Source organism: Lycorma delicatula, chromosome 4 (assembly GCF_047948215.1).
Source record: "Lycorma delicatula isolate Av1 chromosome 4, ASM4794821v1, whole genome shotgun sequence".
In the NCBI taxonomy this organism is placed as follows: domain Eukaryota; kingdom Metazoa; phylum Arthropoda; class Insecta; order Hemiptera; family Fulgoridae; genus Lycorma; species Lycorma delicatula.
In genome coordinates, this window is record NC_134458.1 from 88,758,675 (window position 1) to 88,782,274 (window position 23,600).

General features: G+C 31.9%; 1 protein-coding gene across 11 annotated transcripts in view; it reads right to left on the reverse strand.

Annotated features, from left to right (window-relative positions):
* GlcAT-P (Glucuronyltransferase P) overlaps nucleotides 1–23,600 on the reverse strand; it is a 764,160-nt gene that overhangs the window by 674,481 nt on the left and 66,079 nt on the right. The window contains exon 1 of one of the 11 annotated variants that reach the window (XM_075363534.1): nucleotides 5,997–6,141. The exons of 9 other annotated variants lie outside the window; for them this stretch is intronic. The gene's annotated coding sequence lies outside the window, so the exon portion shown is untranslated. Of the gene's footprint in view, nucleotides 1–5,996; nucleotides 6,142–23,600 lie in introns of those variants that run through there. One more of the 11 variants, XM_075363536.1, reaches the window with a different exon arrangement.

Genomic DNA, 23,600 nt, shown 5'->3' on the forward strand with positions numbered 1-23,600 from the left:
CGATTCAATCAACAAATTATTTAGTGACGCATTCCATACCCGCAGTTAGTCAATAGTAACGGAAACTGCATCAGTCGAATACGTATATTATGCCAAGCAGCGATTATTGTCATAATAACAAACATTGATTACAGATTACAGTGACGAAGAAAATGTAGAATTATTTTAGGGGAATCAAACTAGAAAGATGATTTTGGGTTAATCCGTATCTCGAAAAAAACATCAGCTGCAGACTATTCGTATCAGAAAGAGGGCTATAACAAACAGACTCTTAATCTATTGTTTTCTGTCGTAAGTTGAAAACTGACTGTTCCTGCCATACGACAGCAAAATATTGTCGCAAGTTCGCGGTTCCACAAGGATATTGAGAGATAGCACAAGTGAAAATTTCATATAAAAACAATTTATTACTCTCAAATATATAAGAGAAAATAAATAATATGTAAAATGGTAATTCAAATTAAAAACGAAATTGATTTAATAACAATTAAATTATAAATACCAAAATACAATCGGATTTATTAAAAACCTTTTAAAAGCTAACAGATACTAACATTGAGTTAACAATAATATGACAATAGAAAGACCTACAATTCACTTTCTGCAAGTATTATTCATTTTTACTGTTTACATAAGAACTACCCTACACTTTATGAATGAATAGAATACTTTCACTTTCACTTCTGTTCACAAATAATTCACCGAACAGTTTCTTGTTCTCAACCACTGTCCAAAATGGAATACGCGTGGCGGTCTTTACTCGTTAATACCAAGCACTTACTGTTATCACTTATAATGCTCACCGCACCGAACTCGAAAAACTGCTGACTATCCTCCGCTAGTCCCCGTCAGTATAAATACTTATATCTCCTTGCCTACATTACCAATAACCGACCGTTCTTTTGATTGTTCAAGCGTAATAATTTCTATTGTCCGCGCCTTCTACGATTTTCTTTAAGTCCTTTTCTAGATATAATCCCTTTTTCGTTCTTTCTAAATTCCTCTTTCTTTACTTTTCTCTCTTTCTTCTTTCTGGAAGCTTCTCTCCCCGTTACCAGATAAATAAAAGAAAATTTATTTGTGATAATTTTTACCGGATGGACGCTATATTAGGAAAATGAAGTAACTAAGCGACTTGGAAGCCTAGTCATTTGAAACTGGTTTGTGATGGATTACTAACAAGTTTCGGCGTTCGTTGAACTACATTGGAAGTGAGACAATTAATTGACTGAATGCGAGTTACCAATCATCGGTTTCTTTTTAGTAACTCCATATGCGGACAGCCTAAAATATGGTAATTTCTATAATTTCTGAAAAGCAAATTTGTTAATTAAATCAAACAGTTAATTTAAACAAAATTTTTATTCCAATTTTGCTTCTAATAATCTGAGTTTACTGACCAGTTTTTATTTTTATCTTTTTTAATATATTAAATAATAAAATTTAGACTAAAAGTAAAAACGTAGTTGAACAAAAAAAGAAAAGATTTTTCAGTAAAATTTATATAAATTTTTTGGGTGATATGAAAATAATATCCTGTCAACCCGTTGTTGGCTGCTCTAAAAATTATTTGAAATCATTGTGTTATAACGATAATGTTTGTTAAATGAAATCCGGTATAAAATGTTGCGTCAATCTTTTTTATAATTCGGTAACATCCGTTTGGAGCCGTAGTAATAAAAATGTTACATATCGCGCCCATTTTATTATAGGGTTCTACGACTGACTGCATCTGCTTTATAACGGTCAGCTATCCATTTGTAAACTGTACCTAATGTACGTAAAATAATAATTTTTTTATGAGTAGCAACAGTGATTTCTTTCTAAAATGTTTTAATTTTATAAATTTATGAAATGAAATGGGGAAAAAGATTCTGAAATTAAAAGAAAAATGTATGTTCATTTACGTATTAACATTTCTTGAATAATTTTAATGGATAATAAATACATCAAAATTCGTATAATTAATCGCTATGATTCTATAATGTAAATAGTACTCAAATAAATAAAAAAATACTAATGTTTCAAACAGAGTAATGTGATTAAAATACCTTGTCTATTTATATCATACTTTCACATTATGCTGTAACTAAAAAGCAAACAAAAATTATTGAATCAAACACCTTTTGAAGTTTAAAAAACAGTAACTTTGAGTAAATTAAGATTTTCTTTGAGAAGGTTTATAAGTTACCAATATGTTGATTATATTTTGTTAGTCAGTAATAATAATAATATTAATAACAATGTAAAGATGCATTATAGGATGGCATAGTTTAATATATAATATAGGTTGTCTACCTGGAGCTCTATTGGTCTGTATAGAAGGAACCCCCATTCCAAACCAGTACAGTCCGTTGATTTTACTATTCGCACTGTTCCACTAACTCATTTATATAAAAAATACAGTGAATCGTATTATCCTTACTAATTAATAGTTGTAAGTTTACTTATAATTCCATTTATTTTATTATACTTATTAAAACACTATAACTAAGTAATAGTTATAGGCTGCCAACTTTGTTTCTTAGCTGAAATAATTGACATTTTCAAGGATTGTATAGAGGATATCAAATTTTTTGATTAGTTGTTTGTTTGATCAAATTTTGTGAAAATATACTGTTAAATTAGTTAATATATTTCTTAAACGTAATGTTCTTTAATTAATATTACTATTTGTTAGTGTACCGCAGAGGTTTGTGCTTAGAATTTGTAAAGTTATTTGTGTAGATAGAAAATTGCTTAGTGTATAATTTATGAACGTATAATTGTACTTTTTATAAATGGTTATTGTTTAAATAAAACTTACTACTGTCATAAATCTGCTGTAATATTAAAAAAAATATCTGAACTAAAGAAAAGTAAATCACTGAGCCGGCAGTTGAAGAAAGTAATAAGAAATGTGACCATTTTTATAAATGAAAAAGTATGGAATAGAAATATTTTGATAGATTCCAAAAAGATTTTACATAACTTTTTCAGAAGACTAAGCTTGTTAGCACATTAAAACTGATTAAGAATTCTGCAGAAAATTAAAATAGTGATTTTTTTCAGTTTCCCTCGCAGAAATCTAATATGCCTAAAAAAGGATTCCGGGTTGATGATTTTTACAAGGCCGTTATTGGACGGATAGTTCTCAACTTTTACATCACTGAAGATTGAGTTCCTACGCTTCAGAAGCTGGCTTTCAAAATATTTAAAGAGGTAAAATTGTTTTCAGGAAGAAAAGACAGCTTAAGCAAACTTTTTAAATAGGTATTAAGTGGCAAAAAAACGACAGTTCGGTTCTAGTAAAAAATCACAGCATACAGTATAAAATATATTTCAATTTCTTCGACAAATTCAGAAATTTAGATAATAGGATCGATCAGCTCTTTACACTGATAAAACTTACGTTCATAGCAGATACATTCATAGTAGAAGTTAATCACATGAAATAAGAAACCAGGAAGAAATGAAAGTTCCTTATTCAGAAGGGTAAAGACTTATTTCTTGCAGGAGGCAAAACTGTTTATTTCTAGGTTACTTCACGATTTAAAGATAATACTGGTAGCTATCATAGTAATGTGGTCATTTTTAAAATTAATTTCAAAGATTATTTTAAATGGCTGACGAAAACTAATATCCAGTTTGCCGAATAGTATATTGGTGGTAGATAAATCACCCTATCACAACGTTCAGATAGATAAAGCACCGACTTCACCTTCTAAAAACGTAGATATCTAAAATCGTTAAAGAAATAACAACATTCTTTGACATTCAAAATTCTATAAGTTAAACTATAAAATTAATAAAACAAAACAAACTACGGTATGTTCACAACGCTATTGATGAAATATTAGTCATGAAAGGATATTTCATTATCCATCTAGCACTATATCACACAGAACTTAACACAGATTAATTTGAACCGAACTGAAGAAATAGAAAGGATCTCGTAATACAACGTTTAATCTGTAAGACGTTATGCATCTACGCAAGAATAAAATATCCGAAAAGAGATGTGGCATAAAAGCACAGTTATACCAAAAAGGTGGAAGAATAGTAAAGAACGATTAAGAAATCATTTTCATTGATATAAAAAATTATGAGAAGTTCGTCTGACCGTACAAAAAGACAATCGTGGTAGGATTTTGTAACGTTTTTTTTTTAAATGAAGTGGGATGGAATAAGTTCGGAATACTTGGTGATTAATAAAAAATGCACGAATTATTTTGTTAAATTACTGAATTTAACAATTTAAATACAATTTAAATTGTTAAAAAGTCTTTAAATTACTTTTACTGCACTCTCATTTTACGTGGCAATAAAAATGTTGCGTAAATATTAAAGTAATTGTTTGTCATTCCATATTCTATATAAACCACTATAATTAGTCTATCTTTTGTTACTTACAGATAATTAATTCACAAATTCCTAATAAGCATGAGTTATTTCATATAAATTATAGTAATAAGAGCAAAAAACTTAAAAACGTAAATTGATAAAATACTTCCAACACGTATACAAGGATAATCAATCAAATTTATCTGTAAAATAAATTTCTACTCGATAGTAACAAATCGTTTTTGACAACATTGAAGTCTGGCGTGTATGTGACAAGAGTTCATCATTCAGAGCTCATCGGTGACTAGACATACTCTAAAATTTCAAACATAATAGATATAAGGTACCTTTTGATGCAACACTTTCGTAGTTCTCGCCTCCCACAACTTAATTTACCGCTCAGGTAGTGGGCAACAGTAGTCAGACGTATAGCCCGGGCGGGATCGTATATACGCCCTTAGTTAAATTTTATGGCCGGGTGCTACCTTTAGTTACCTCTATAATTATATCTAATTTGAAATAAATGTCTCCTTGAGGTTACATATCTCAGAGACTGGATGTTTGTCCAGTTCGTTTTAATTCACCGTAATGTTTTGTATGAATAAGCGTGTATGTTTTAAAAAAATAATTTTTTAGGGTAGGGTTTTATAATTAATCATTCAATAGAAGTATAGGAAAAGTAAATTAATACGAAAATTTTAAAATAATATAAAAATTTCTGAAACCGAACGTAATTTTATAAGATTATTATGAACTTTATAGCTTATAATTTATTTTCTTAATCTCTGAATAATTTTCCTGATATTCAGATATTTTATTAATTAATTTTTCACCACCACATAAACTTTATACCTTGTTTATGAGAGAATATGATGTGGAATTTCTATAAAGTGTGGAAAAATCAAGTCTAACCGAAAATTGAAGCTAGATCCTTTTAAATTAGTAGAATAAATATGGTAACAATATTACATTATTTAAGAAAATGTATTATTTTTTTACTGTTTTTGCATTCCATTAAAATTGTTATATTTAAACAATTATATTTAAGATTTAAATATATATTTAATTATATTTAAAATTGTTTTATTTAAAAAATAAATAAATAGGTTTATTTATAGGTTAAATAGGTTTATTTAATGTTCTTTATTACAATCTATTTAAATTCTTTGAATAAAAAAAAGGTTTGGTAAAGTAATTTTGGACCATTAATCTTTTTAAAATTTTCTGTTTAAGTTCAAAGCATTTAAACAAAGTATTAATTTTTTTTTTAATTGGAATTTATTTATAATTTCTTTAAATTTGTATGAAGGTTTTTTATTTATTTAATAGCACCATAATATGGAATACAGTAAGAAAGTTTTTATCGTATGAATAATGCTTAACTTGATCAGGATTCAACTAAGAATCTTCTGAATAAAAGATAAACCGTACCACAGCCTATCTCATATTTATTATTTGTTATTATTATACTTTATTAATATTTCAAATAACAAAGAAAAAAACCTGTTGTAAAAACAAACTAAATTACACATTTGAAATTTATAACATTGATTCCTTGTAATATTAAACTCTTTGACCTATTTATTAGAGTTTACAATTATAGTCACTATCAGACCTTTTACAAGTCATAAAACCTTTACTTAGGGTACAGAAATAAATCAATATATAATTACCTGTTTATTCCTGGTAAAGGTTTTACATCTACTTGTCACTCATTTTTAATTAACTGAAAAACAAAATTACTGAGTTTCCTCTGACTGGATTGCTTGCATAAGGTTTAATGAAACGAACTAAATATTAAAATTAATTATTTTATGTATTGTATCGTAGTACAACTAAGAGAACTATATGTATATATCGTATAAAACCGATCACAGACCGGATACGACTGCAACTTCCTTTCTTGCTTTCTCACCACCACTTACTGATAAAAAACAGTAACAACGACAAAAAATGTTATCTTAATTCCACGAATGAAAATATAGGTTTTTTTTGGTTTAAAATGAACCTAATTTTTTTCAGATAAAAAGCTATGACAGTTTTTTAAAAATAAATTTGAAAACAAAGTTATTTTCACAAACAATTTATAAAATTGTATAAAAAAATTAAAAAACAAAAAATATTAATTGATAAGTAAACGTTATTTATAAAATATTATAAAAAGACGTTTGTGATCCACCAGTTGTTGCCTTATCAAGAAATCTCAGTCGGAAGCGTAAATTTATTTTTAAAACGTCAAAAAATCTAATTCATACCATCCACAATGACTTAATGCACGCCTCATATGTAGTTTTGATGAACGTTTTCTCAGAAAAGATGAAAGTTAGTACGAACCTTAAACTAATCATGAACAAATTTTTAAGGGAGGGGTAAACCGTTTAACATTCTTATGATTGATTTTATACACGAAGTACAATATCAGCCATAGTAATGTGTTGATTTTTTTTTTTATCAGAACCTGTATTTATGATGTGTTATAAATTTTAACTGTGATCCCTTACTAGATCAGTGTTTCTGTATATAACATAATATCCAAGTGTGTTAAAAAGCGGTCCTTTTTTGTGTATTTGTAAAATCCAGTGGTGATTGATTTTTTATTCGTTTATATGAGATGATTGACAAATGTTGACATTATATTATTACGGAGTGCTTTAATGTTATCATTTATCTTTGAGCTTGTGTCTTGCCTGATACAAATTACTGTACGGTCGGAACGATTTAGATTTAGTTCACATACTAAAATAATCTAGTTCGTTTTGTAAAGTCACACATGAAACACGATCACCGAACAAATTCAATATCCATAGAATGTAATATACTAAACCGCTACAGCAGCTCAATATTATGTATCGAACAAACGAGACGAAGCTTCAAATAAAGGTAAACACAAATATAAAAGCACTCTATAATAATGTAAATATCAACATCTGTACACCGTCACATGGAAAAAAAATTCACCGATATTAAAAAAAAAAAATAGATTTTCTTCACATACCTAAAAAAAATAGTCACAACTTTACACATCTGTTCTTTACCGATACAAAAAATTTGTAAAAACAAAGTTTTTTAATCTGATACACTTTTCAACCACCTCATAAATACACTTGTTTTCTTATAACTAAAAAATATCAGCCAGCAATTAGAACCCATAGACTGTCGCCAAAATGGATAATAGTAACATCAATCTTTGAAGACGACCGCAAAAGCAACTTAAAAACGTTTAACGGAAGTTAAAGATAACACTGATAAACACAATTTTTGTTTCTTAAATCTGATGCGCTATACCAGAATATTTTTTAATGGTGAAAACGAAGTCAGAATTTTTCCACCCTGCGTTTTTGAAAAGTTCAAAATTTTTAGATATTATACGATGCATGTTTTATATAATTACATGATATTTATGTGCCGAGTATATATTTTTAACTCTATTAATTCCTTGTTAACCATGAAATATTAACTTAAATTAAAAGTGACATCGCATATCACGACATCATACCTTTATTAAAGCGTACATGAACAAGATTTATCATTTCTGTACAATTCAAAACAACACTAAGCTATTGGGTTTGTTAACCTGCTGCTTTTAATACAGAGTGTTCAACTAGAAAGAGGTCTCCATCGCTTATTTTCGTGTATAAATAATAGTTTATAGGCAAACAGTTACATAATTTACAGAAAATGTTTTGACCGAACAGAAAATGTTGTTTTGACAGAAAATGTTTTGAAAATGTTTAATTGGCCATATTCCTGGTTACTCTTGTTAGCTGTACCCTGTGTGTTTCCTGGGTGACATTGGTAATGTTTGTCTTCAACTCCTGCAGGGTGTGTGAATTGCTCCTATAAACAACTTCTTTTAAATAACCCAACACAAAGAAGTCTGGACTAGTCGGATCACGGGATCTTGGTGGCCACAATCCTTTAGAATTCTTCCACCGAAAAAATCCTATACCATCTCCATAGTAGAGCGAGCAATATGGCAAGTCCTGTCCTGTCGCAACCAGCAGTCACGCTCATTCTCTTGTAGTAAGGCTATAATCTGTTGGATAATTTCTTGGTAGACGGCAGCATCCACAGTTTGTTCAAAAAGCAAGGGTCCTATTATTCGTCGCCTTGAAATCGCACACCATATGCCTATTTTTTGTGGGTGTAGGAGAGATTCAAAGAAAATGAGCGGGTTTTCAGTATCCCAGATCCGATAGTTCTGACTATTAACATACCCACAGAGGTGAAACCACGCTTCACTGTGAAAAACACTTGATCTAAGATGCCAATGTTGCCTCTAATGAAGTTCTTGAACCGTTGAAAATAGTGAACCCGTTTAGTATAATTAATATTAGTCAGCGCATGGAAAACTACATTCGATACGGATAACATTTCAGCATTCTCCTCACTGCAGTGTGGACTGAACTTTGTTAAATAGTTCTTTTCCCGTATTAGTCTCCGCAGATTTATGAGATCTTGTAACTGCCGCTTTAATGTCATGTATGACCTACGTACGTCGTTAAAAATGGCCCGTGTCGGGCACGTTTCTCATCAGTCCCCGAACCGGTTCCATGAAGTGTTTTGACTAACTTCTAAATAACGCTTTTCACTGGTGCTTCCTTTTCAACTATCTCCCTGAACTTTCACCGACACACAATATGAAATTTCGTCTCTAAATAAGTTTCCATCACGAATACACGATCGTTAACAATCAACCGCATTTTAACAAATAACAAAACACGATTACGTAACCTTGTTTAAATGCCAATGTTCGATACAGACTGGTAATACTCAAATGTGCAGGCAATAAACAGCCCTCCTCATTCCAGCTCCAGTCGCACTAACATCTTCCACATTATTTTACTATTCTCAAACTAGTATATGCATTTTAACAATGATATGCATTTAATATAGAGTACTCAGTGATTGGGCCTCTTTTAAGTTAAACACTGTAGTATAATCTCTTCAGTCAGTGATACAGTGATAACTGTATTAACTGAGTGAAGTCTCATAATGCCTTTCCTTTTAAGTGGGTAAATGATTCCGAAAATTATTGACTGTAAAATCGGGGATCATAATAAAATATAGGTTCGTTATACAATAAGTATTAACGATGCGCTCAATTTAAGAGATGGCTGAAAGGCACACAAAGGCCTTACCATTTGATGTCCCTATGATTTGGCGTGAACCAAAAGATCACTTAAATCATTACCTCTGTTTTATTAATCTATCTGGAATCTCTAAAAAGGTTAACACAATGTACTTTATCCGTCATTTCTAGCCGCACTCAGACCTATACCTGATAGTGGAATCCAATCCAGTTCACGTGGTTCCTGAAAATTTGCTTCGTGAAAATAATAATAAAGAAGCGAACATTATGGAAGAAGACAATCATGATTCATAATTTGAATAACAATCCAGGAAGCCACATTTTATATCACAAGGCGGAATAAAAAAATTGACTTTGTAAGAAATTTAAACTCATCAAACAAATCAAGCTGAACTTTTAGGCTCAAGATTGTACGGTTGAATTTACTTTAAAAATATTTCTCGGGCTATCAAAACCGACAGAATGATTTTTGTCAATAGAATCTGAAGAAAATTATTACTTAGTTAAATGAAAAAAGAAAAGAAAATTACTTAGTTTAATGGACATATATTGATGAGCTTATATTAAAATTATGGTTAGTTTATGAACCTGAGGAGTGGCGCCGTTTCGTTAATTCCTCCAAATATAGTTTAAAATCAGTTCTGTTTCATAATAGTAATAAATAGCCTTCTGTACCGATCTGTGATTTAATTAGTTTGAAAGAAACGTATGATGTTATGAGAATCCTTATTTAATTTCAGAATTTTACTTAGGAAATTATTTGTTTAGAATTCTATTTACTTTCAATTTTATCTATTGAAATGCTTCATTAAATCATCCCCAGTACACAAAATCAGTTTTAGAAATTAAAGAATGTTTCCTAGGAAAGCTGTTTAAAATAATTATCTATTTAGATTTTATCCTTTCAGATAATTCAAAAAATATATACTATACGTATCAATAAACAAACCCGTAAAGCAATTTACAAAAAAGGATCAAAATTCCTTCTAAAAAAAACAAAAACTACAAGAAAAAACCATATATTTATTATTTTAGTTTACGTTCCATTTTATATATTTTTTTTAAATCCTATAAAACCTTTTATAAATTTGATTTTTCATATTTGAATATGCAATTATCATAAAATTATTTTTCGTAAAGTTAGATGAATCCACCTAAAAATGTTTTAAGACAAATACATATTTTAATCAAAGTTAAGTTAAAATTCATTCATTTAAAATTAATGCAGCCGGTTTTACATCATGTGCGGACAAAGAGACAGACATAAATATGATTACTTTACTTCAGTTTTGTTTGAAACGCAAAACCAAAGTGAAAAATATATTAGCATCCCCGTCGCGGCTTCGCCCACTCAAAACGGTTACTCGCGTTTCTCTTCGCGGTCAATTATTTTTTATTTTATGTTTTTTAGTCAAGTAACCGAAGCAGGTGCAGCCAGCCGCGTCACACATACAGTACTGTTACTGTATGTGGCAGTAACTGTGTTCGTTGACCCGCCGCGCTGTACACCGTCGTTTTCCTTAAAAAATTCGAATGTCATAAAAGCCCGAAAATAATTTTTAGATGTTTATCTGAACAGTATTTGCAAGCCCAAATTTACTTAATATCTCGTTTAGTATAGAAGGAAAGGGGAAAATTTGCAATCATTGTTCAAATATTTTTTTACCTTTCTTCACCCTTTTCAAGGTAGAATTTAAAAAATCTAGAAACTGGTTTTTATATATTCACATGAAGATTACATACATCAAAGAGAAGGTTGATATCGACATTTGTACCTAGAAATTCAAAGAATAGTAGATTTCATTGTTGCTTCATTTTAAACCTTTAAACTTGGGATTTCAAAAAATCATTTCTTAGTGTACACTTACATCGTAAAAGAACGTGAATACAAATTTTCATAAATTTATCTTCAGTAGTTTTTACTGGGTATTGTTTACGAATGGGTCATTCGTATAACAAGTCGTGGGTCACGACTTGTTATTTTATATATATATATATATATACCTTTTTTTTTAATTTTAGTCGCTGCATAAATAAACTTTCCCTCTCGTCGATGATAGAAAAGGCAAATATTCTTTCAAAATATCTGTGTAATTTATAAACCAACCTAATTTTACCTAAACATTCTATCAACCTATAATTAATTTTAATTACTCTTAATTAAAGTATTAATATTATTTTCATGAAGAAAAAGTTTAACTTTAAATTTTTCTTATAAATCGTTTGATAGAAAAACGATTAATTTTATCTCATTAAATCTTGTTATCTTATCCTTTATTGTTGTACGATATAAATTTTTAAAGAAAACCTGTCGAAATTTTGAAAAATAGTCTTAAAAGGTATCTCGTTTATCGTTATTTCCCGATAATGTGATTTTAACCTTCCATAACATCGTTAAAAGATTAATAAAAAAATAATTTTTAATTCTATTTTTATCTACCGTTTAAAGTTATCTTCCGACGATCAATTATACATCCAATTTTTTTATAGATTATTCTTATAGTGTCTTGGTAAAGCTATCCAACATTTTAATAGTGATTTGTGTGTTATAACAACGCTAATACGGTATCATACATTAAATTAACAATAAAAAAATCTCGAAGAAAAGAGTATACTAGCTTAAAGGTGCTGCTACGTAACGTAACAATTGCGCGAACAAGTATGTGTTCTGTACTATTTTCTGAAGAGGTATTGCGGCAAATAGATGAAGAAAGAGCATTTGGAAAAATATAGCTAAAAGAAGAGACAGACGTATAGGCCACATATTAAGACATCCTGGAATAGTCGCTTTAATTTTGGAGGGACAGGTAGAAGGAAAAAATTGTGTAGGCAGGCAACGTTTGGAATATGTAAAACAAATTGTTAGGGATGTAGGATGTAGCGGGTATACCAAAATGAAACCACTAGCACTAGATAGGGAATCTTGGAGAGCTGCATCAAACCAGTCAAATGACTGAAGACAAAAAAAAACTATTTTCTACATTTACGTGAAGTTACTGTATTATATTCTTTATTTATTTATTTATTTTTTTTGTTTAACTTCTGGATCCGCAGTTAAGCAGTTTTTACCGCAGAGGATGAGATGAATGCTTTGTACCGTGTGTGAAAAATGCCATGCCTGATCGAGATTCGAACCCAGGACCTCCGGGTGAAAGGCCGAGACGCTACCACTCGCACCACGGAGGCACGGTATTATATTCTAACGTCAATTAAGTTTTTTAGCAATTTTAATGGAAATTCATTTTTCCTTCACAATTCTTTTTCCATCCCATCGTTATTTATACACTGAAGTAATGATGTTAAATAAAAGAAAATTCCGAATTTTTCTGAGGAGAAATAAATAAGCACTGGTTTTTTAACGCCCAGCATATTGAAATAGACCACCAGATGATTTTGTTTTAAATTATGGAAAGTTGAAATTCCCTATGGAAAAACAGGGGAAAATTTGGGGTACATTTTATGGGTAATTTCACGTAATTCTTATAGGTTTTCCTTAAATAAATTAATCCTCTCAAAAAAACAACACCGAAAAATAAGTTTTAATACTGTATTAAACTCTAGTTTTTTCATTACATGATAAGATATAACTCTTCAAAGATACGTAAGTTTTTTCTTTCGTGGTGCATATTAAAATATTAATCTTGTACTCGTTTTTATTTATACTTTTATCACGTTTTATTATATTAAATTTTTTAGTAATTACATTTTTATTGAATGCAATTACTCTTGTAGGAACATCTAGCATAAGAAAACATACGCTTACCAGAATTCTAATCAAATTCCGTGAAAAAAATAATGTTCAATTTTAACTCTGGAATGCCAAAGTACATAAATATTACCGACTTTAGAGAAAATAAACGGGAATGTTCCCTCCTTCCAACTATTGTTGTGGGCGTGAGCTCCTACCAATTCTTTACTTTACTTTATTGTGTAATTAGATGTGTAGAAATGTAAATATTGTCCATCTTGTCATACTGAGATACGGATATATATCTGAAGGTAGTTTTTATGGATCATTTATAAAACAATAAACATTTTAAACGATAGAGGGTTTACTTAGCATTGATAATATTTGTTAACAAACATATATTGTTTCTAGTGTTTATACAAATCAAAGATTTTTTTTTCATATAATGATTGAAAAGTAATGTTTATTTAATTTTTTTTTATTCTGAACAACCAGAAAGTTTTTCTTGACAAAAAATAATCTTTTATTTTTCTGAAGAGTCAGTGAACTGAAATTTTTAAATAAATAAAAATTGTAGATATCAAATTTTTTAGTTGTGTAAACGTATATAGAAATTTTTTGACAAATGGTCCGCACTAGAGAATTTTTTTTAAGATCGGGGTTAAATAACTTTTTGTTCAAAATTTATAAAAGTATTTTTTACGATGTCGTACAGTTCAAAAAAGGAGTGATAGAGAACTTAAAATAATATATACCGCCACACACTAAAAAAAATAAAATATTTAGATAAAACACTACCTTAGATTAGATAAGATACTAAAATGGTGTCCTACTATTGAATTTTACCTCTTAGATGTATATTTCCTTTATTATAATCGCATAAATTTAAAACCTTATTCAAATTGGAGTAATTTACCCACTAATCTCTTTGTCAAGCTCCATACTCCACAAAGTTAAAATTTATTGCACAGAGCACATGTTGTAGTATGTATGTTACATATTTGAACACAAGGACACTGTTTGCGTATACCATTATAACTAATTTTGACCACTAATCTTAAGAAAACATCAATTATCTTTAATTTTATTTTTAAAATAAACGGAAACTTATATAATGATATTAACCTACTTTAATTTTATCGACCGTAAAGAATAATTAATTAAAATCTAAATGTATTATTTTGTAGAGGTTCAATTATTTGTCTATCGATTAACAGTTAGCATAGAAAACCATCCATTCACTACATACTCAATGCAAAGAATAGTAGTAACAAAGTGACCCACTACTTTCTACCATAACATATATAAAACATCGATAAAACAATACATTTGTGAAGATAATATCGAAAATACCAAACACTACCACAATCGTTATAATCATACTGATGAATTTATTTTCGTAGAGTGATTAAAAAAATGAGAATTATGGGGATGTTACATTAAGTAATTTTTGTAATTTTTGAAAAATATTATATTCAACGTTAAATTTATTTAATCTAGAAAGTATTTTTACTGATAATATCCGCGGTTTATTTAAATGCATGGTAGGGCTGATGTACACACATCCCCACCATTGTCTTTTATGATAGGTTATTTTTGGCAACCAAGTTTCAAATTGTTTACATTGGATAATAATATTTTATTTAATATAAGACTTTTATTCTATGGATTTGAATGATATAGTAACGTCAAACCAGATGTATGATGAATTATTGCTATATGTTAACTGGCGTACCAAACCTGCTTATGCAATTAACACAACAGAAATTTACACATAATGTATCTTACTATAATTATAAAATCATTAAATATAAATATATTTGCCATCATTTTCTACCTATAACGTAATGTTATTTGTAACTGGAGGTTTTTACTTGTGATTACACAAGCATAAGCATAATTTAATACACATAGTGGATTCTTTGTACCCTAATTGCAACTAACTGAAAATTCTCTCAAAAAGACTAGTATACGTTATTTATTAGCTTATAAAGTGAAGAATAAACAAGCGTTGCGTTTGTATGAGTTAGTTCGTCATGATTCTCGGTCTTAAACACACCTAATGTCCAGACTTTCGTGCGTCGGGGATCAGGCATTAAAACAGACATCACTGCAATCCCGGACAGACTTCTCCCAAGGTTAAATTCCTGGACAGTAATGAATGAAGAATTCTCCAGTGACCACCGGGCCATGCTATTTAACATCCAGTTTGGGAACCCGGTGGATCGGGTGAATCGTTACAATTGGAGGCCGTTAAAGGCACAGATCTTGTCTTTCTAGGAATCGGTGGTCTCAAAAGTGGAAGACACACAAAACTGAAGCCCTGAAGACCTTTTACAGATATAAAGGGAAGAAAGCGATAAGCTAAGACCTTGACCCAATGGAACCAGAAAGCAGGTCTATTGGTGGTATCGGAAGATTGCTGCACTGCGAGCCACCACTTTCGCAGACAGAAGACGACGCCAACGTGTACGAAGAAACTGATCTGAAGAAGTTGAGAGAGCGAAGTCCCTATACAAGAATGCCAAAAAAACTCTGTGCAGCAATTAGAGCTTCCAAACGGGAGGCCTGGAAGAAGATGGTGATGGAACTAAATGATGACCAGTGGGGGAGAACGTACCAGGTGCTGATGAAGAAATTCATCTCACCTCTCTCTCTCGCTTATCTAGAGGGCAGAAACTAGTGCGATCTAAATTTTTTTCAGATCGAGGAATCAGACCGCGTGCATATAATTTGAAATGAAGTGAGACGATTTAGGATAGATTAATTACGCTGGGCGACAGCTAGGATCAGCACCAGGAAGAGTCCAGGCCCGGATGGTGTGTCTGGCATGTTGTTTAAGGGTCTGGGCGAGACACATCCTTGGATTATTTTGAAAGCTCTAAATAAAGCTTTAGGAATGGGAAGCTTCCCGGCATCATGAAAGCAGGGCAGGCTCCTGCTCATTCCTAAACCAGCGTCAGCCGGTCAAGCCTTGACTTTCCGTCAAATTTGTCTACTGCCCTTGCTGGGCAAATTGTATGAACGATTATTAGCTGAGAGGATTTGGACTGAACTGAATGCATCAGGAGGATTTGGACTGAACTGAATGCATCAGGAGGTCTCTCGCCGGCCCAATATGACTTTATAAGGGGGAGATCCACCGTAGATGCTCTCCGAACAGTGGTGGGTGGAATCGATTCATTAGGGTAGGCACCTGGAGGACCAGGAAGATTCCCTTGATGGTCCTCCTGGATGTCCGTAATGCCTTTTATAGCATACTTTGGGCTATAGTAATGAAAGAATTAAGTAATAGGAATATCAGCTTCTGTTTGAGAGCAGCGATAAGCGACTTTCTTTGAGAGAGAGGTGCCCACGGCAACAGAAGATGGAGATGTTAGATTCCATATGCAGGGGAGGATGGCTCAGGGGTTAGTATTAAGTCACCTTCTCTGGAACATCAACTTTGATGGCGTACTGAGGTTGTGCTCCCTAAGACGTCTCCTTGACTGCTTATGCCGACGACTTGGCAATACTGGTAGCCGGTCGCTCAGAAGAAGAAATGGAAAGGGCAGCAAATACAGCTGTAAAACGGGTGAGCGTTTGGCTGCGGTCAAGGAGCTTAGAGATGGCGCCCCAAAAAACACAACTGTTAGCGGTAGTAGATCGTCGTAAAATTCGACGCATCAGTATTATTGTTGATGACTTCCGAATGGCTATGATGTACCATGTCAAATACCTGGACGTATGGTTTGAAAAATCAGGAATATACAACAAACATCTTCAAGAAGTATCTAATAAGGCTGAGGTCGTGAGATCAACTCCTTAGGACATTTAATGGGATCCAGGTGGAAATCCCTTGATGCCAAACGTAAGCTACTACTGTCAGCTGTAACGGCGATAATTCTTTACGCTGTTTCAGCGTGGTTTGTTGCCTTAAATAAATAGAAGAATGTAAGACGACTTACCGCACTTCAGCGGCGAGCAACATTAAGGATTACCAAAGCTACAGAAGAATGTCCTCAAAGGCAGTTGGGGTGTTGATGGGAGTCACACCAATCTGTCTCTGGGCTCTACAGAGGAAAAGAATTTATGAAGGGATGCCAAAAGAGGAAGCTACTGCACTTCTTACTCAAGAATGGCATGAGGCTTGGGATAGACCGCATAATGGCGCATGGACACACAGGCTTATACCTAGACTGAGACCGTGGCTGGAGAGGGGACATAGAGATGTAAATTATTATGTCTCTCACATTCTCTCCGGTCATGGAGAATTCGGGGAATATAGATTTGGTAGAAGAGAGTTCCCCAATTGTATTTATAGCGGTTTGTTGGATTCCCCCCAACACATCTTTTATAACTACCCAAGATGGGAAGACGTTAAAGAGAGTTTACAACTGAGAGATATCACCCCAAAAACCACAGTCGCGTATATGTTCAGGAGCTTGGAGGAATGTAAAATTATTGAGAGTCTAGCCATTACCATTACGAAAGAAGCTGATTATCGCGAATGAGGATCAGATTGAAGCTCAAGAGGAAGACGTGAGGGGGAAGGGTGACAGCCCCCTCCTGAGCTGCCATCTGTCCGTGGTTGCATGGATGGGCGGTAGCAATGAGGTGCGGGGATTCCTACCCCCTCGTATAAAAAAAAAAAGATGGAGTCCCGGCTGCGATGGCGGGGACCCGGGAATGACACAACCGGGCCTGTTTCCCCCCACCATACCAATTTGAGGCAGGCAAGAAGAAATTGCAAAAGATCCGAATCGACGGGCCGACCTGCCACGCCGGACATACTGCCGGTAGGTGGGAAGGCCCGTTAGAGTCACAAGGACAGTTCCCTGGGTAGAGTATTACTTGAAAGCACGGCCGACCCAGGGAGCAGAAAAAAACTCGCTTTCGGCACGCCAGAAGGCGGAGGTAGATTTCACCGGTGCTAAGTAGGGGATAAAAATGATTTCCACCTTAAGTTAAGAAAAACTTCAAATTTACTCAATACGACAATGGTTGCATGTGAAAAATGTTTCACACGTTTAACATACGACAAGCCCCATCTTCATACAATTCCAGCAACACTTTGGTCATCCCTTGCCGTATGGGTTGGTATATCAAAAATTGTTTCAGACAAAAGTTTTAGGTAATATTTAGAGAACTAACGACCACTTAAAACCTATTCGGTACTGTGCCTATTAAGGGAAGTGTGGTTTTTATTCTCATAATTTATCAATTTAACAGTCCTTACTTAAAATCTGTAGTCCTACCAAAAGTAAAAAACAGTTTTTCAAAAAATGTTTCAGTAACTTTATTAAATTTCGTGCTTTATCAAGATTAAAAGTCTACCGTGATGTACAGCGTCCGGGAACTGCTGTCCAAACTTAAAGGACTGATTCTGGATATAAAAATAATTTAAAAAATTTATCGCGTATTTTATTTTATAAAGTGTTAGAAAAAAAATTGCGTAATGTGATATAAAAATAGTAAAACTTTTATTTCAAAATTTTTTAAAGATTTTATTCAACGTTTTTTCGAACAGTACAACTTAATAGCGCAAAATAGTTTAAACAATGAAATAAGGGCATTGATTTCCATAGATATTTTTAACTTTTACTTTTATGACGTATTATCTTCATATAGATTTATCACCTTATTTATGAATGCGTTTCGCAAGCCACTAACATAACTCACGTCCTGTTGTATAATTATATAATATTTCACATAAAAATCAGAAGTTCTTTTTTAAATGTATTAGGAAATCGGGTTTAAAAATTTAGTATAAGAATGATTTAGTATAATTTAGTTTTCAAGAAAAATAAAAAAAATGTAGAGAAATTATTACTACATATTACAATATTATCACCGATGGAAAATTAAAATTAATTATACGTACCTCAATCCGAATATATTACTAAATTTAACAAATTTCCTTAAAGACAACAATTAAGTAAGCATAATTGAACGTATGACATAATTAATTTTTTAAACTGTAAATAATTATCATTGTCGACTTAAATGCGTATATGTATGACGACCACCATTAATAGATTACATCTCCGTCTCTCCCTTTCTCGCACGCTAGCACGCGTAGGCGTGTACATAAGTACGGTAAGTGTATATGTGCGTATGTGTATAAATACACATATTCAAGTCAGTAAACATGATGAGATTTCTAGTTGAATTTCCCAGTTGATTGATAATACATTTGTTAATTAGTGTATGTCAGACATTCATTATAGGACAGACATTGTAATTTAGTTTACACGACCGTATGCTACTAATGGAAACTACCTTAATACAGATAGGCTAAAGTGGATTAACAATACCTAAATATTGGACCTCTTATTATTGCTTATTAATAAAATTAATCGTTTATCTTCAGTATCGTTTAAGCTTTATAAAAGCTTTCTGTATGTATTGTAATGTTTCATTTACCTTCATTTCATTCTATAAATAATATAAATAAACGCCACAACATCGAAAAGTAATTACAGTCTTTAAAATGAGAAAAAAAACTGTTCATACAAATACATTAATGTCCAAAAACGCTTCGTTTTCCTACATTTTCTTTTTTATGTTTTTTTATTAACGGAAATTCATACCTCAAGAAAAAAATTTAAAATTTTTATGTAATACGGTATATAATATGTTTAATTTGTAGATCTCGAACTTTTACGCTTAAAAAATTTCAAAATAATGGCCGTTTTAAACTAGAAATAGTATCTTGTTTATTTCCTATTTTTTTTTTTTTTTTAAACTATGTCTCCTCATTTATTGAAATATGATTTCTTCTAATTGAAATATCGTTATAACGCGTCGACGCTTGTATTGCATAACAAAGAAGAAACCTGACTAAACTTTGAGCCAAATTTTCCTGTACTATGAAAAATATGATACTGATAAAACAGTATCATATTTTACGCTTTAAACATTGATTTCTGTAATAAAAATCAATTTTTATTTCAAGTTTTAAGAATAAAGTGACGATAAACAAGCAATAAAAACAAGGTGGGAGAAAGTAAAAATTTCTTTCTGAGTTTTCAAATCGGTTTATCAATTTTGGACTGCAAGGAAACTATCAAGTTAATATTTAAAGGAAACATTAAGCACCGTAGTGAAAGATAAGAGGTATTCTGGAAGCTAGCGATTGGCTCGTTATTTGTTATACCTGTTGTTTGTTCAGTCTTGAACGTTGACGTTAACAAACAGTAACTCAAGACAATGTACACTGCGCAAATGTATTGTCATATAGATATCATGCACAACATTATGCGACTAAAGATATATTACCCGCAGTTAGTTGTGACTTACAAGGAAACTAAGTACTCTTATATAAGCGCACGAAAACTAGAACAAAATGTTAATTCTTATTTGTTAAATTAAAATATTCCTTATTTTAAATACGCTGTTTTAAGATAAAATTATTATCCAAGCCAGCGGATAGTTTTTTATAAGATATAACGTATTTCATAAAATTATGACATACGTTATGTTGACCGAGGCAGACTTTTTAGTCTTAATTAAGCGGTAAAAATGTAACGCAGCTCTAATAAAAAAACTAAAAAAAAAACTAATAAAATGAAGCATATTAATAAAATTTTGCAAAAATATTCAATCTAAGATTAGATTACACAATCTTACCGACAAATAGTTATATCAAGAAAGTAAATATACTTGTAAATCTAAATACACTAGTTCTTCCCGTTATATTTTATTTCATTACTATCTAACATAAAATGAGCAGGAAAATATATATGTTTACGCGGATTCAGGGAAACATGTCTACGAAATTTAAAAAGATTATGTTCACAATGTAAATGAAAAAATAAAATTACTATTATCCGTTAAAAATATAATAATCTACACACAACAGACTACACACGCAGATATTTTAATTTTAATTTAGTTGAAAATATTGTAAATGATATTCTTACATGTAAAACTGTACAGAAAATTATAAAATTTGACTAAAACGCCAAGCCAATCGGATTTTACTTCCATGTATAAATTTTTTTGATGTAGAACTCGATTATTCAGTCCAGCCAAACGATAGTCGGAACAAAAAAAATTGAATATCTAATAGTTTTTCCGATTTTATTCCTGATATACAGGTGTGAAAAAATTTACGCAACCCTGAATTCATTAACCCACTGACGTAAGAAATTTGCTTTTAGGCTGATACTATTGGGTGGATTGGTAATACTTGTCCGTGTATCAATAAGGTATACACAACAATCAAATAATCTCTCCCTATTTTGTCTGTTAGTAGCAGGTGTGCTAAAAAAATTATCATGCTTTTTAACAGTCTCAACGTGCATTTATTTTAAATCGCAATCGGTTTTTAAGTCCCAGGAAGACTTAATTATAACTTTTCCTAGATTAGTGATACGCAGTAATTAACAATTTCCCTCACACTCAAGCGTTTTAGAGAAACCAGTAGTGTAGACAAAAGAAAACGGTCCGACCGGCCAAACGTTTTAAATCATTAATTTTTATTATGTGTCCGTGCGCCCTTTGAACGATCACCTCGAAAGTCAACAAGAAGGCTATCTAAGTAGATAGGAATTTTATACGGGAATGTCCGCAAAGCGACAAAGAAATTACATCCGTACCTTTTTCACGTCGTGAAGGAAATGCGAGAACCCGATCACGGAAAAAGATTCAATTTTTCCAAATGGTTTTGTTCGTTGCAATATTCGGATCATGGATAACATTTTCTTTAGTGATGAGACATGGTTTCACGTAAGTGTCTATTTAAACATCTCAATTCCCCCCGAGGGAGATGAAACCCTCCTTGTGACATTGCCAGTTGCCACACCACCTCCCGTTCCTAGGCGTGATTGGCTTAATCGGAGGATGTCTTCTTACCCTCAAACTGATCACATTCCACAGTCATCAGTCCGGCCTCATGAGATGCCACCGATACAGATGCCTCGAGAGACATCCACGTCGGTGAATTCCGCCCTAGTTAAGTTTGCCTTCAAAGAAGACATCAGACACCTAATTCTATCACGTAGCCCTCAGGAACTAAGCTAACAGCCTACTCGCGGAAGATCAAACACCCCGCGCCTAACTCTACAAATTCGAACACCACCTAATCCGTATATACCTGCTTTATAAACGATTGCAATAAACCTTTATGCCACGACAGCATATTAAATTCAGCAAAAAATTATGCCACGACGGCATATAATAATTAATTAGTGATTGAAGTGCTACTAGCGAGAATAAATATCCCAGAGAACCTCAGGTCTGGTCCGTTAGGGAGCTGAGTATAACCTCTAGTCTCCCACTTCAACTCCAACTTTGAGGACCACTTGGATTTACAGCTAGGTTGATCGCAACCAACATTTCCTTATTTGCCCCTTAATAAGTTTTGCACTCCAATTCAACAAAATATCTATGTAAACAGCCAGAACAACTAATATTGAAGTGCAAGAATCCTCACGTTTTCCACGAGATTATATTAAATTCAAAAAAATACGGGAGTTTAGCGAGCAATTTCTCAGAAGAGAATATTTTTAGTAAAACAGTAACATCTGAACGCCACCAGCAGATTATAGCTGACTTCTTAGCGTTGCTTCGAGTAGAAGAAGATGAACGCCATTGCTGGTCGCAGAAAGACTGTGCAAGCCCGCATAGCGAATAACACAATGTTGGTACTAGGTGAGTTCTTTAGGCAGAAACATATTTCCTGTGCCAGATTTGTCACCTGGGTCAGATTTATTTCCCAAGGATTTTTTCTTTGGATTTAAAAAAAGAGTTCAAAAATAATCCTCGCACACTTTATCAACTCAAACGGAATATATCATATATCACCGCTGCAACCATTAAAATAGTGGCTGCTAACATAAATATACGTGTTGAAGCCTGTATAGTTGCAAATAGAGGACATTTCGAACATTTATTATAAGAAAATTACTCTAAGTTATGAAATTAATCAATATATATATTTTAATTTATTTAAATTTAATGAAGTCTTTTACCACATATTAGTTTCTATGTATTTTTTTTATATGGGATGCATAACTTTCCGCTCTCTCTCTGCAATTTAGTATTCGAGTATACAAAATTATACTCGAATACCACAGAATTTAAAAAATCAGAAAAATTGGTACAAATTAAAAGAAAAAATTTTTTTAAGTAAAAAGGTAATTAATTATTCAACAACGATTCTATCATTCTACTTATATTCAATCATATAAATGGAACATTTTCTAAAAATTTTGTAGGTATTTAAACAAAGAAAATTAATTCTCTTCTCTTTTTTCTTTTTATAACCATACCTATTAATAACTGGGTAATTATATAAACACATCATGCTTCCTTCAATAACTGTAGTAATTTGCTCTTAATTATAATTTATAAAGTATTTAAAGTTATTAAATAATTATAGTTGTGTTTGTCCCAACAACAGTTCTCTCTCTTTCTCTCTCTCTCTCTCTCTCATACACACACGTGCACGCACGCGCGCACACACTACGCATGATTTGTTTTTATTTATTTATTTATTTACAATGATTTAAA